The sequence below is a fragment of the Canis lupus genome, chromosome 2, assembly GCF_048164855.1.
Source record: "Canis lupus baileyi chromosome 2, mCanLup2.hap1, whole genome shotgun sequence".
NCBI classification, from domain to species: Eukaryota; Metazoa; Chordata; class Mammalia; order Carnivora; family Canidae; genus Canis; species Canis lupus.
The window spans coordinates 45,346,196-45,360,794 of record NC_132839.1 but is presented as its reverse complement, the minus strand read 5'-3'; positions in this window follow the sequence as shown (position 1 = coordinate 45,360,794).

Below are 14,599 nucleotides of genomic sequence, written 5' to 3'. Positions count from 1 at the left end.
GCTTGAAACAGTAAATTCAAAAGAGAGTGTTGGGGGTTAGCAGTTGGGGCTGAAAGGGGAAATCAAGAAACAGCAGTAGCATTGCTTTTGTCTTCATCCTGCTCTTCAAGATGTAAGAATCTCCAGTGGGTGGGAGACCTACATTCCACCTCCCAATTCTGGTGATAACACTTTATGCAGGTTACATTTTACAATTACCTTTTTAAAATGCCAATTAACCCGTTCAGTGCTGTTTGGCATACTGTGATCTGTCAATAACAGCCATTTTGCATACTAGAGCCAGAGAGTAAGACAGGCTCCTGGACTACCCCCCCTCCTCCCCCCACCCCCGTGCACACACACGTGCACACACTCACATGGATGTGAAGGGAGGGAGGGCAGAGGAGGAGGAGAGCTACAGAGACTTGAGTCGCTGCAGCAAGCCTGGGAAGTGTGATTGTGCTACTTAATGTTGTATGGGAACTTAATATTTTTTTTTCCATTGATAAAAATCAAGAATAAGCAGATGTAGTGGGATTCCTATGCCATTGAGAAGTATAATGAAGACCTGAATGTACAGATATTATTCACAAGAAAGAAAGCACTAAATGAGATTTGGCAATATCCCCCATTTTTAATTGTATCTCACCAGCTTGAAAAGCAACTGCAAGTTAATTTTAACCATATCGCTTTGGCTGTTATATTTAGTGTTTACTCTGAAGAAAGTAGCACGGATTTAAACTCAACATTTTCTATTTCGAGGCAATTAATAAAATTACTGTTTACTTCCATGGCGTCTTCAGCCTCCAGCTTCAAAACACTTTCCAAGGACCTTCTCATTTCTTCTGACTAGGGGGTACACTGGGCAGGAGATGGGGGTGTTTTATGTTATTTTGTGAATGAAGAAATGGAGTTACTGTTGCTAGATCTCTAGGGCCCCAGGAGAACTTCTAGTCAAGGTACAGTGTGTATAACGCAGGGTTGGAGTTCATTGCCTGGTTGCCTGGAATTCTGGTCTTCTGTTGGAATACCATCAAAAATCACAGGAAGTTTGACTGACTTATGAACAAGAGACAAAGTGGGGAGGGGAAAAATTGTTCTGGTAAACAGCAGGTCCTTCACAGGCAGCATGGGTTCCTCCACAACCCAGGTGAGCACAGATGTATTACTGTCTCAGTGAATTCGTGGCAGGAGGCATTTCCCCAATCCCTGATCTTGTTCCTACTGGATAAAATGACTTAGACTAGTAGTATTGTAAATGAAATTCAAACAAAGATCCAGGTTTTGCTGGCCCAAAAGGCCAGCTCCATTGGAATAACAAAGAGGATGGTTAGGAAGAGAGAATGAGTCTATTTTGATCCTGTGCTCAGACAGTTACCATAAAATAAACTACGAAAGTGACGGAAACCTCCAGAAGCAAGTGGGTTTGTCAAATTCAAGCCTGTTCTCTGGAAGTCTGTTTTAGGCTTGTTCTCTGGATGCAACTGTCCATGAAAATATTGATTTGAAGGATTACCCAACCTGAGCACAAATATCGTTGTACATCTGCATGGTTAATATATCCTAATTTTGTTTTATGAGCAGCTATAACTTTGCACCAGTAAATGGCAATGTTTCTCTGCATTTGAAATGCTTGTAAAACTTCAGAAGAAGTGAATTCCAAGGTGGAAGACAAAGATTTTTCTCAACAAGCAGTGAATGTTGAGTTGCTGATACACTTTTCTGCACACATAAATACAGATGTAATTGGTCAATGTTTCCAGTAAACTCTGTTTTTTTCCCTTTGTCTTGTTTCAGAGGATAATTTTTCCATCTTTTGTGCTGCAAGATATAAGAATTTACTGTGGAAACTACTGTACCTCCAGACTGAAGAGGGGGAGTGATCCAAGAGCAGAATCAGGCTGTGAGTTACAGTTAACTGGCCATTGCTCATCATGTTCAACTACTTAGCTTTCAAACTTGGTCATTTACCCCTAAATGAACAAAACGTAGCTCATAGTTTTTCTCTCTAATAAGGAGTTTGAGAGGAGATTGAGGAGGGTGGACATTCTGGATCTGTCCTTGAGCCACAACAAATAAAATAACTAACATTTAGCACGAACTTCCCCACTGCATCCTTATAGTTCATCTTTAGAAAATACCACAAAATAATAAAATAAAGTGGCTTCTGCAGTTTTAGAAAGAACCATATCTATTATTCCAGACAGTTTGGAAAATTCTACGATATTTAAAATTCTCCCCAAGCCTTAGTATGTGTGTGTGTATACAACTGATATGTGATTTAACCTGAATCAAGACAAAGGGTATATAATTTGTGTACATGAGTGTGTATATATATATATATACACAGACATACATATATACCGCCATTTAGCACTTAATGGGAAAAAAAAGCAGAAAGGAAAAATAACTAGCTATAAGGACAAGAGAAGCTCCAGTTGATGGTCTGAATCAATCTGATCCCAAATGGAGATTTATAGTTGAGATCACCCTGGGTTTGAGGTTCATCCATTCTCTTCCTTCTCTGCCTCCCTCCTCTATAAGGTAGATTATGATTGTTTTTAAAGGATATTTCACTGTTTCCTAGTAGCACATGCATAAAAAATAAAATGTGTCATAAAACAACTGCTAGAGAAATTGTAATTTAATATTAGTGATATTTTTCTTCAAATATTCCTCTTAATACACCCCAAAAACAATAAGGTTGGGTGTGAAGAAATTGTTTTATATGCAATGGTCTGTTGCACTCTCGGTATTGGCTGGGAAAAAAAAATTACAGCTAACGTCTGGACGCTGAAGCACCTGGAGTTATAACAGATGTTCCTTGCACAGTTAGCGTACAGGCAGTTGACATATTTAGGGTGATGTGTCATAGCGAAGGCAGGTAATATGGATTGGTAGCTCTTAGGTTTTGAGTAACACAAATATGACTGTGGAGTTGTAAGGGTAGGAAGGACAGACATGGTAACATTTTAGACTGCCTGTTAGCTCTTCATGAAGGCTAAATGATAAAGGTTAGCTGGGTTTGGCTTGTTGATAACACAATAAAGTCAACTTTATATATTGATTTTTATAAATATATTATGTACACATCTCTATTTCTCTTTCATCTTCTGTCTCTTTTTTTAAATGAACAGTACACACTACACATAATTTAGTGTGAAGGGGTAGAAAATTCTTTGGTGAACTTTTGAGTGAATTGCCTTTGCATGCGAAGTAACACATGTAATTCTGGGAGGTATACTATAAAAATATACTAAGAAATAAAATTTAGTGGGCAGTCACCTCAATGCCTTCCTTTGTGGAAGTTTTGTCAATTATCTTCCAAAGAAAGAAAGACAGTGGTTGAACAGTGTATGGCATTCAATGTAAGTATCTCAAAAATGTGAACATGACTGAAAGAACTCAGTGTAAATAATAATTTGCATGATGCTGTCCAGATAGTATGTCTGAGACACTTGCTGATCACAAAGTAGACAGTAGCAATGCCAATACTCTTCATTCTGTGGCAAAAGGTTCACAGGACGTTTTCTAAAGACAATTTCATGGGCATACCAAAAAATACCCCAAAATCATGTAAGTGTGAATTTCTTTCTTTTCTCTCAGCCTGGCACACGTGAGAAATATGTGTCGCTCAGTTGGTGCAAACTACAGTAGGTGGATGGATATTTACCCAAGGAAATTTGAGCCATGGCCTTTCATTTTCAGAGAGCTGCTACCTAATCTCAGTGTAGCATCCAGACAAAGGACACCTCATTCCTCTTGCGCCTGAACTGTGAGCCAACCCTTTGTGAACCACCTAAGTGATTAGAATAATGGGCTGGGGGAAAAAAAGATAAAATACAAATTTCACTCAGATCTGCGTTGGATTACTTCCTCGTGCCCCTGCCTTTATTGAGCGATTTGGAGTTTCATTAGAATTCAGAATTCCTGTGGAAAGAGAAACCACGGTGGCACGGACTTCTCTTTCAAGGGGATTGCAGGCTGACCCATCAAAATGAAAAGGCTCAATGTTGTGGTGACAGGTCCCCAAGCAGCCTTGAGTGACAGCTTCATTTCAGGAGTTCTCCAATGAGGTTTGAATTGAGGCAGGAGAGGTAGTGCTGGGGACACTTTGTTCCCTAAAAGTGGCAGAGTCAACTCTGTGGTTCACGGACCAGGGGCCGAAGTACAAAAGAAAGCAGAATGAGCCTCTGAGCCTCTGCTTGCTCATCTCCGAATTCATTATTCATGTCTCACGAATATTCACTCCGCACAGGGTTGTGTGGAAAACTTCAAGTCCCTACCCATGGATTGCTTTTTATTACAGTTGTGGGGGGAAAATCATAATAATAGAAAAAAAGATGTAAGGAAGCTCTGTGAAGACGCTGCAGCCAAAAGGTACCACACCCTGCCTGGACAGTTTTTCCAAAAGAGGCATGATTCTTTCAACAAATACTGCACTAGAAATCTCATCAGACAATGCCCTGAAGTTTATCCTTGAAAAAGAAAAGTGCAAGCTCTTTCTCCTTAGATCTGATCTGATCTGAACCACAGTAATAATGAAAAAATAACAATGCATAATGGTTTCTCATAATTGTGTACTCTATATCCTGGAATAAATTTTGTACATCTTTTCTGGAAATAGGACACCTACTAATGTGAAGTGGCTGTCCACAACTCTGTGGATGGAAAGTAGTCAGATTTTCCTATTTCCAAGGCAGTAAATATTCAGTCACTGTTCCCACCTTCCAGTGCCCTAGCCACTAAAGAAAGGCATCTCAGAGGAAGCAGACAATGGACAAAATTCACCTACCCCATCCAGTGTTTTTCTCATGGTGCTATCTCATTTGGATGTTTCATCTCAAGAACAATACCCTCCTGGATAAGGAAAAATTATAAAATTTATGCCTATTTTCTTAAAATAATGTTCATCTTTTTGAAAACTCTTTTTTTAAAAAGTAATTTATTAAAAAAATTGTTCATAGGACATGCTGGTAAAGAACTCCCTTTTTCTCCAGATATATCCAAAATTTATTCATTATATTCCTAGAAAAACATTTCCCTCACCCCTGTGTTGCACAATAGAAACCACAGCACTGTTCTTAAGATGCGTATATTATTATTTTGTAATGGAATGATAGAACCTAGGGTGGCATAAATCTATTGACAGTATCAGCTAGGGGTAATCTTATAAAACTTTATCCTACATATTTTCCTTTTATCCAATTTCTTTTTTTTTAATTTATTTTTTATTGGTGTTCAATTTACTAACATACAGAATAACCCCCAGTGCCCGTCACCCATTCACTCCCACCCCCCGCCCTCCTCCCCTTCTACCACCCCTAGTTCGTTTCCCAGAGTTAGCAGTCTTTACGTTCTGTCTCCCTTTCTGATATTTCCCACACATTTCTTCTCCCTTCCCTTATATTCCCTTTCACTATTATTTATATTCCCCAAATGAATGAGAACATATAATGTTTGTCCTTCTCCGACTGACTTACTTCAGTAAACAGATATATGCTACATATCAGAGTTGTCTTCAAAAAAACTTCTCATCTAATCTTATCTTTTCAATAATTTACCATATTCTGTTTGTCCCATAAAATTAAGAAGACAGAGAATTTTTTTGTCTCTATGAGATCTTAAAAGCCACATACATTTCGAAAATGAACCAGAATATTAGGCTTTCTTTGATTTCAAGGAATTTCATGTGTGTCTAATATGTGTGCTAATAAAATGCAGAAGATATTTTTCAAGTATTAATGGTCTTGGAATTATTAGTCCCTGGTTCCAATAAGAGTAAGTCCCCAACTACTGGTTTTCTTTGGATTCTTTTATTTTCGGGTCCTAAAATGTCATGTCCTCAGACAAGTAACTAACTAGTCACATAAAGAGTGAAGACAGAAAATTATGTAAACTTGACAAAACCTAACCAAATCATTCGCAAAATATATTTACTTCAAATCTATGTAAAATGTTGATTAATTATATGCTGACTTGTCCAGGAAAATTTCTGCGTTTTGCCTTTCACTTTTTCAGGGAAAGGTAACTACTGGTTTAATTCTTTTTTTTTTTTAAAGACTTTATTTGTTTATTCATGAGAGAAACACAGAGAGAGGCAGGGGGAGAGGCAGGCTTCCTGCAGGGAGCCCAATGCAGGACTTGATCCCAGGACCTTGGGATCACGACCTGAGCCAAAGGCAGATGCTTAACCACTGAGCCACCTGGGTGCCCATGGTTTAATTCTTAAAGATTGCCCATATGTCTGCAAGAGGCCAGTGTAAATAGAATCATGTATGCTGTGAAGTTTCCTACTTGACTGTACAGCTTGCAGTTTCGCCCTTAACTATTTATTCAGCACTTACTATAATGACCAAGCTGGAAACCTGAGTGAAGAGGGAGAGCCCATCAGTGTTCCCTGGACTGGTCTGCTTTCTCTCCACATAGGAACACCTCTTCTAGGCAATGAACAAATCTTTTTTCTTTATTCCTCCATTCATATCAAGAATGCTGTCAGGAAAGTCCCAAGTTAAAAAAAAAAAGTCCCAAGTTAGATTCCAGATCATTATAGAATCATTTTATCCATTCTGGATGAACTCTGAATAGATTGATAAGTTGTATTAAAATGAGAGTTTGGGGTGCTTTGGTGTAACTGATATGGCAGGGGGAGCAGCAGGTCAGAGATGGGGTTTGGGAAGTGCGCAATAAAGTAAATAGTGGGGATCTAGAAGGGGACAGGAAAGAAAAATGAAACATCAAATGCTATGAGAACTTCAATACGTGTTGTCGACGCTGTTTGTGGAAAGTCTACTCATGTCTACAATTTTTCCCCTAAAAATTATGCTTTTTGGGAACAAAAAAATCCCACAGAAATTGACAGTTTTCTTTTAAGTTCTGCCTACCTCACAGTGATATTTGATGATGCATCCTTCCATACTCATTGTGCATGTATATGGACATACATAGGCATGGAATAATATAGCCTGGAATATAATATAGGCATGGAATATATAGCCATAAAATATGTATATGTTTACATTCCATATGTATTTACATGAGTGCAATAATATATTGCATATATGTATGCATATATAGTTAGATGGGTAGATAAATATTCATGCAAAACAGATCTATCTCAGCCTTTTAATGGTTGTATGATATTTCATCAGAGGAATACCATATAACTTAATGTACGTTTAGCTTATTTCAAAATCTGGGCAGTAATAAAACAGCAAACAGCATGTAAAAAAGACCCTTGTGTATGGTTGTTCATCCTTCCCTCATTTAGCTTTTAGAAGCAGCATTCTCGGGTCAGACATCCTGGTCATTTAGAAGTTCATCGCAGGTTACCAAATTGTCCTCTGGGAAACAGGTAACAATCTACATGTTGATGGGCTCTATATCTTAGTCTGTGACTCCACGTCCTTGCTAAAATTAGGTTATCACGGTTATAATGTTTATATTTGAACATGTGAAAACTTAGATTGCATGTTTTCTATAACTTGTGGTTCTTCCCCTGTGGATGAGGCCCAGGCTTTTTTGTGTATTCATTGACATTTTAATTTCTTTTTCTGTGAATGATCAGTCACGTCTTTTCACCTTTGTGTAAGTTTGTTTTTTACCTCATGACTTTATTCATGTTCTGGTTTTCATAGTTTTCTGAAGGAATTTGACATTTTTTTTGAGCAGATAATCAGTGGTTTGGTTTTAATTTCATCATGGCTTTTTGAAGTGACGCCTTCACTTTTCCTTTTATTTTTTTATTTTGTTACTTTAGCAATTCTTCACTGTAATTCACTTGTGGATGTAAAAAATTCAGTTACAGAATTTAATCTAAATAAACTATTTAGAGATGTTATTGTAATTACAGTCCCCTTGGCAGCATAGAGACAGACACGTGGCCCAGTGATTTGTGATTAGTCGTATCCATTTGAAGATCCTGGACCCAAATTGGCTATATGATCAATATTTATTCAGTGAATTGTGAATAAAAACGGAGTGCTGACTGCCTTTTAAAAGATTCACAGAGAAAGAATTAGGTCACAATTTTAGTGTTCTGAATAACAGTTTTAATGCTGAACAGTTTAAAGGAAATGAAGTTCAAATTTGATGCTCATTTTGTAAAGTAAAGGTCTCTAATGGCACAAACTCCAAGAAAAGGCTGAACAAACCCTACAGCATAATTGGTTACTTAAAATATTGCTCAAAAGGGAATCTGTTTAAAATTTTATCTTAGATTCTATGCGGCATGTAAGAATAAAATTAAAATGTCTTAATAATTAGAATTAAAGTCACCAGAAAAAAATGATGACAATAAATCACTGAAATGATTTCCAACCATGTTTTGACCTTTTACACTAGACACTAATTTTTGAAGACCTTTTGAAAACCGAAACAGAGAATGATTTAAACCATCCACATTCCTCCTGACTTGAGCTTTCACAGACCTGAATGCTGATTGGAAAATCCTGTCATGGTTTCCCCGAAGTAAAAGGGTAATAATGACTATATTAATATGACATTTCAACATGCAACACGATGCAAAACAAGGTAGAAGAAGAAGAAGAAGAAGAAGAAGAAGAAGAAGAAGAAGAAGAAGAAGAAGAATGAGAAGAAGAAGAAAAGAAAGAAGAAAATATTACTCCCAAACACCAACTACTCTGGATGCAATTTTATTTAGCACAGTGTGGATTTTATTTGCACCCCATTACTCATAAACACCCAAATGTAACTCTTTCTCTAGAACTCCTTTTGAGTTCAATGTGATAATGAATGTGAAGGGTCCAGGCGGGGGGGAGCTGGGGAGGGGGGGAACTTTGTGATTTTGCAGGTTCACACCAGATAGGCATTTTTTATAGCCTGAAAGGGGATGTTTTCTTTTGTTAATGGCTTACAATCCGATGAAAGGACTCATCACTCTATTTTAGTGCTCCGCCACATGGCGCGTATCTTTTATAAATTACAGGCTGGCGTTGTGTGCACTTGGGGAGAGAAAGGTTGGTTTTTCTCGCTGTGAGCCATCCTGCCTAATTGTCGTATGCAAATAAAAGCAATTATAAGGCTTTTAGGGTGAAGGGATGACAGCTGAGTTTGGCAGTTGAGAAGGCCTCACCCACCTTGTTGGCATAGCAACAGGGAGGAAAAGGACAAAATGGTGTGTATACACAGGAAATATATATGTTTTGGTTCAAGAATTTTAAAATATATACCAATGTTGTAATGTGAATTGTCAATATATGTAATGAATGCCTTTGTTTAAAATATTAAATTAAACTCTATTTATTTCTCGGCCCTTGGAATGATCCTTGTCATCTAACTACCATTTATCTGCTATCATTTGTGATTTTAGTTGCTACTTTTAAAGTTCGGTGCAGATCATAACAACACATTCAATAATTAGCAGATTATAAGTTCTTGATTTTAACAACCATCAGAAACACTACTGGGTGGAAGTTTGGTGAAAGGAAATCCCAGTAAAGGAGATGATGTAATGTGGGAAAATAGTGCAAAGTATGCAGCTATCAGTGCATAAAGTTCAATATTAAAAAAAAAAATGTTTGTGCTAAAGTGTTAAACAAGTAGAATAAATAGCATGCTACTAGCATACAAAATTAAAATGAGTCACAAATGGATATCTTCTATGGCAATTTATTTCACAATTACTCTTGTGGAAGCTTTCATGAATTAAATATGAGTTCTGTCTTGAAATTAGGTGTTATAAGGCTAAATTACAAGAGGCAGGCAGTAATTGAGGTGGCAGCAACACGGGGTCTGGTGAACTAATCTCTTGCCACGTCACATGGCTCCCCCTCAGCCAATGGGAAGCCTCCCATCACAAAAACAGAGGCAGCTGAGAAAAATTGATTTCTCATCTGAGCCATATTTGATAGCTTTTGAAATCGAAAATTGAAATTAACTAACCTAAGCCCCGTTGTAACAAAAGAGCAAATTAAATATGCAACATCGTTTCCTATTGGCAGTAAGAGGGCCTGCCAAGGTAAATTTGTAAATAGAGTTTAAGATACAATTCTGTTCTCTCTCTCTCTCTTTCAGTGTAAAAGTATAAGTGTATAGTGGCTTTATAAATTATTTATAAAAAAAATCATCAGCTGCAAATGGCCACTGTGGTTAAGGACTTCCATGGAGAAAATCATTGCATTAGGAGAGCTCATTGAATGAATCAAAATTAAAAATCATCCTCAGTGATTCATAGACATTACTTAAAATGAAAAGTGGGAGTATTTTAAATTTTTTTCTGAATTTTGTTTATTCCTTCTCTTTCCCAAAATGCAAAGAACAAATCTATCATGATTTACTGAAATTAAGAAAAACAACCATGCTATAAATTTAACCATCCAACCATCTTGTAAATAATTATAAGAATTAATTTTGGTTTGCTAACTGCTGAAAGCAAACCTATGGCCCATTGTGTAATATGGGATGCTTTCAAGTACAGCTCTTTTAAAATAATTTCCCAAATGAATACCAGTGATTCAGCAGGTATGGCTATTGATTTTGAATTTATAAATTTACTAGATCAGATGAAGAAAATAGACATCTCAAAGGCTGTATCCTAGATAATCCAAGAATGACAGTTTTTAATTTATTATTTCACTCCTGCCTGTGTAATAGGCTTCCCACAATAATGTTTGTTTTACCACAGAGAAAGTGTTTTTGGTCCCTACTTTCCATTGAATTTATAAGTAGGCAAATTAATTTTATATGTTTAAGACATAGATGATTGAAGATAAAAATCATGAGATCATAGTACATCCCTGTCTCCCTTATTCAGAGCTGAACCATATAGAATTCGGTGACAAGTGTAATAGAGGATATTACACTTAGCCTGCCTGTCAGCCCACAGATCCCATAAAATCATTTTCTGTTCTAATTTATTATTTTTAGTGTCAATCAGACTCTGACGAGATGAGTAACATCATTAGGTACCGGGATCAACTACTCAGCACTTTTTAAATGCAGTTTGAGTAGTCGTCATTATCCGTACCAGGAGACATAGTCAAGGTTCAAAAGTTTTTTGTTTGCATAGAAATTTTGTTGGTAAAAAGCCTTAGGAAGAGAAAACTTAGAAGCTTTTTCTCTTTCTTTTTCTTTCTTCTTTCTTTTCTTTCTTTCTTTCTTTCTTTCTTTCTTTCTTTCTTTCTTTCTTTCTTTCTTTCTTTCTTTCCTTTTCTTTCTTTCTTCTTTCCCATTTCCTTTGTAAAAATCAAATTGCAGTGAGGCACCAGGATGCCACACATCACTTCCAAACTGTAGGTAATGTCCAGTTTTCATTTGCCCGCTGAACCTTGAAACAGAAGTCCTATTGCGCAGCCACTCAGACAATTATCCCTGCTCCCGTTTTCTCAGCTTCGCTCTCTCTCTGTTGGAGGTGCGTGAGAAACAAATGTGCCCAAGGTGAGCAGCCCCGAAGAAAGAGAAAAAACTAAAAATGAACTCAATCTATATGCAGGACATTTGCTCCCTGAGCATTTGTTTTCATCCCTGAACTCTACTTTCTAAGAAATGCTTTTTTTTTTTTAATTATTTATTTTCGAAAGAGAGAGAGAGAGCACGTGCACACACAAGCATATGAGCAAGTAGGGGAAGGCGGTAGACAGATGGAGAAGGAGAGAGAATCTCAAGCAGACTCCCTCCTGAGCAGGGAGCCCCAATAGGGGCTCGATCTCATAACCTAGAGATCATGACCTGAGCTGAAATCAGGAGTCCTACTCTAACTGACTGAGCCACCCAGAAAACCTTTTTAATTTTTTTTAAAGATTGTATTTATTTATTCATGAGAGACACACACACACACACAGAGGGCAGAGATACAGGCAGAGGGAGAAGCAGGCTCCATGCAGAAGCCTGACATGGGACTCGATCCTGGGACTGCAGGATCACACCCTGGGCTGAAGGCAGACGCTTAACCGCTGAGCCACCCAGGCGTCCCAGCAAACCTTTTTTAAAATAACACTTTAATTTGTTATAAACTCCACTCTGGGAAAGCAGTTGTTCCAGATTGATAAATTGCATTATCCAGCCCTGAGATGCTCAAAATCCTTTTACCCAAAGTATGTGATTGAGTTTCAGAACCAGTATTAACTAGGTTGGAGTAGGTGCAATTGTTTCCATTTTATGGATGATTAAGAAAGAAACCATCTAGAGAAATTTATGAAGGTGTATCATGGATGTCAATTGGTTATCTGTCTTAGAGTTGGGAATTTAAATATCTAGTTTCCAATCACATGACATGGATCTGACTCTTTTATTTCCTGCAATTAGAATTAAAATTTTAAAATGTTTCAGTTAAAAAAAATTAAATGTTTCAGTTTACATCAGATTTTGTGCACAGAAGGAACTATGATTACAGCTATTCTTTTATTCAATCAGTGTGATATTGAGAATATTTAGCATTTGGTGACTTGGGTACCAATCAGTAAGGAGGGATACATGCTGTAAATAACTGGTGTGCTATGGCATTGTGTGTAGACTGAATACCAGCTCTGGACCCAACCAGTTTTCTTAAGAACCTACTATGTACTGGGACTTCTGCCTTGTAATCACTGTCTCTGTCATATTCTCTTTCTGGTTATATCCTTAATTTTGTAAAAGGCTTTGAGGATATTTAGACATTTGCTCTATTCTTCATGTTCCCCATGTCCTTCAAAACAGTAGTCCTACTAGAAAGATGAAGGACTTCACAAACCTCTTCTAGTGGTGAGATTTTGATACTTTTAGTGATCCCAAAAGAGTCACTTGAAAACTTTTCTATCATTCATTTCATGGCATTTCATGGCACCTAACCTCATAAGGGGAGATTCTATGACATGCGACCTTGTGGGGTTGTTTTAATGTTCCAGAGCACAGGTACAGTGTCTGATCCCTAGCAAGCTCTCAGTACATGATTGTGGTTATCATTTCAGAAATGCGGATTCCAGCTTAAAATGAGGATCCAGGCAGATGATGGAAATAGGCATGCTTTTGGAGGGGTATCTACATAAGAAGAAAAAGATGACAGTATTTATTCAGAGCCTGCTTTGTGCATTCTTTAAGGCTATTTCACATTGATTTAATGTCTGATTTAATCCTCACAATAACCCTGAGACACAGGTCCTATTTTTAAAATGCCCATTTTACAGGTTGTTATGTTAAACTCTCAGAGGTTAGGTAACCAGGACTCTAAACAGCATCTATGTCTAAGTTACATTTTCTTTACACTGAAAAACTACATAAACAGGTGTTAGTCATCAAATAAATAGGACTTCTGTATGATAGCAGAGAGTAATTCTTATTTTTACAAGTTATCTTCCGAAGACTATGTACATTCATGGTATTATTAACATATACTTGTGTGGATAAATAATGTAGATGACATACAAGCTTCAGTTAATTTCTGGAGAAAGAAAAGTATTCAAGGAAAAATGGTTTATATTCATATTTTGATATAGCTCCTTTAGTTTCCTTTCTGAGCAAGGTCAGATTCATGCATCTTAAGCTACCTTAAGATTTGATAAGCACACACTCTAGAGAGTCCTGTACATTCAGGACGCTAACCATTCAAATATGGGTTTTGGAGGGGGTTATGTTTGTACAATAAGTGTCTTTCTGAAAAGTTCCCCCTGTCCCCCCTAAGTGGGTTAGACTTGGAGCAAGTCAGTGAATGCTTTGTGAGATCTTTTTAGTTTTGGAATCTTGAGGATCAAATCTTTTTATCAGTCACCACTCCTCTAAGCAAAGCATCCCTGAGATGCTGGGGTTACCTCTGAAAAGATAGCCAGTGTGGTCCCTCTTCTCATTGGTGCTTCTCTCCACTGGTGGATGCAGACAAAAAATGGTACTTTCTCAGCTAATCAGGAATGATTCAGGTGAGGGAAGTTGTGGGGATGGGGCAGGCTTAATGCAAGCATTCCAAGCAGAGAGAGACAGTGTATGCAAGGGCCAAGAGGTCAGTGGAGAGCAGAGTCTGGTACAAGAACTAAAGTCAATAAATATAGCTGGAGCCTAAGGTGTGGGAAGTTAAGAAAAGAAATGAGTAGAATGGAAAAGAAAGGTGGAAGCCATGTTATAAATGTCTTCCAAGCCATGGTGAAGAGGACTTGAAGGTTCTTTGAACAGGAGAATGGTGTAATGGAAATGTTCCCTGCCCACTGTATAGCTTAGAGACCACAAGACCAAAAAAGGAAAAATGATCCAGCAGCAATTCATATAAGACATGGCAAATTTCCACTGGGGTGGTACTGGCCTTGGTGATGGTAAAAAGTGGAGAGATTTTTACTAAAGATTTAATTTATTTGAGAGACAGAAAAACAAAAACAAAAAAACAAGGGGAGTGGTGGGCAGAGGGAGAGGCAGGGGGGGAGGGAGAAGCAGGATCCCCACTGAACAGAGAGCCCAATGTGGGGCTTGATCCCAGAGCTCTAGGATCATGACCTAAGCTGAAGGCTGACAGTTAACAGCCTGAGCTACCCAGGTGCCCCTGGAAAGTGGAGAGACTTGATGGTTATTTAAGATTTGATGATTAACTGTCCCAGGGCGGAGAGATTAAATGATAAACTACTAACTCCTACACATCAATAGTAGAAAGACAACCCAAAAGAAAAAAGATGGGAAGGAGAGATGAATTAAGGAACTTACATGA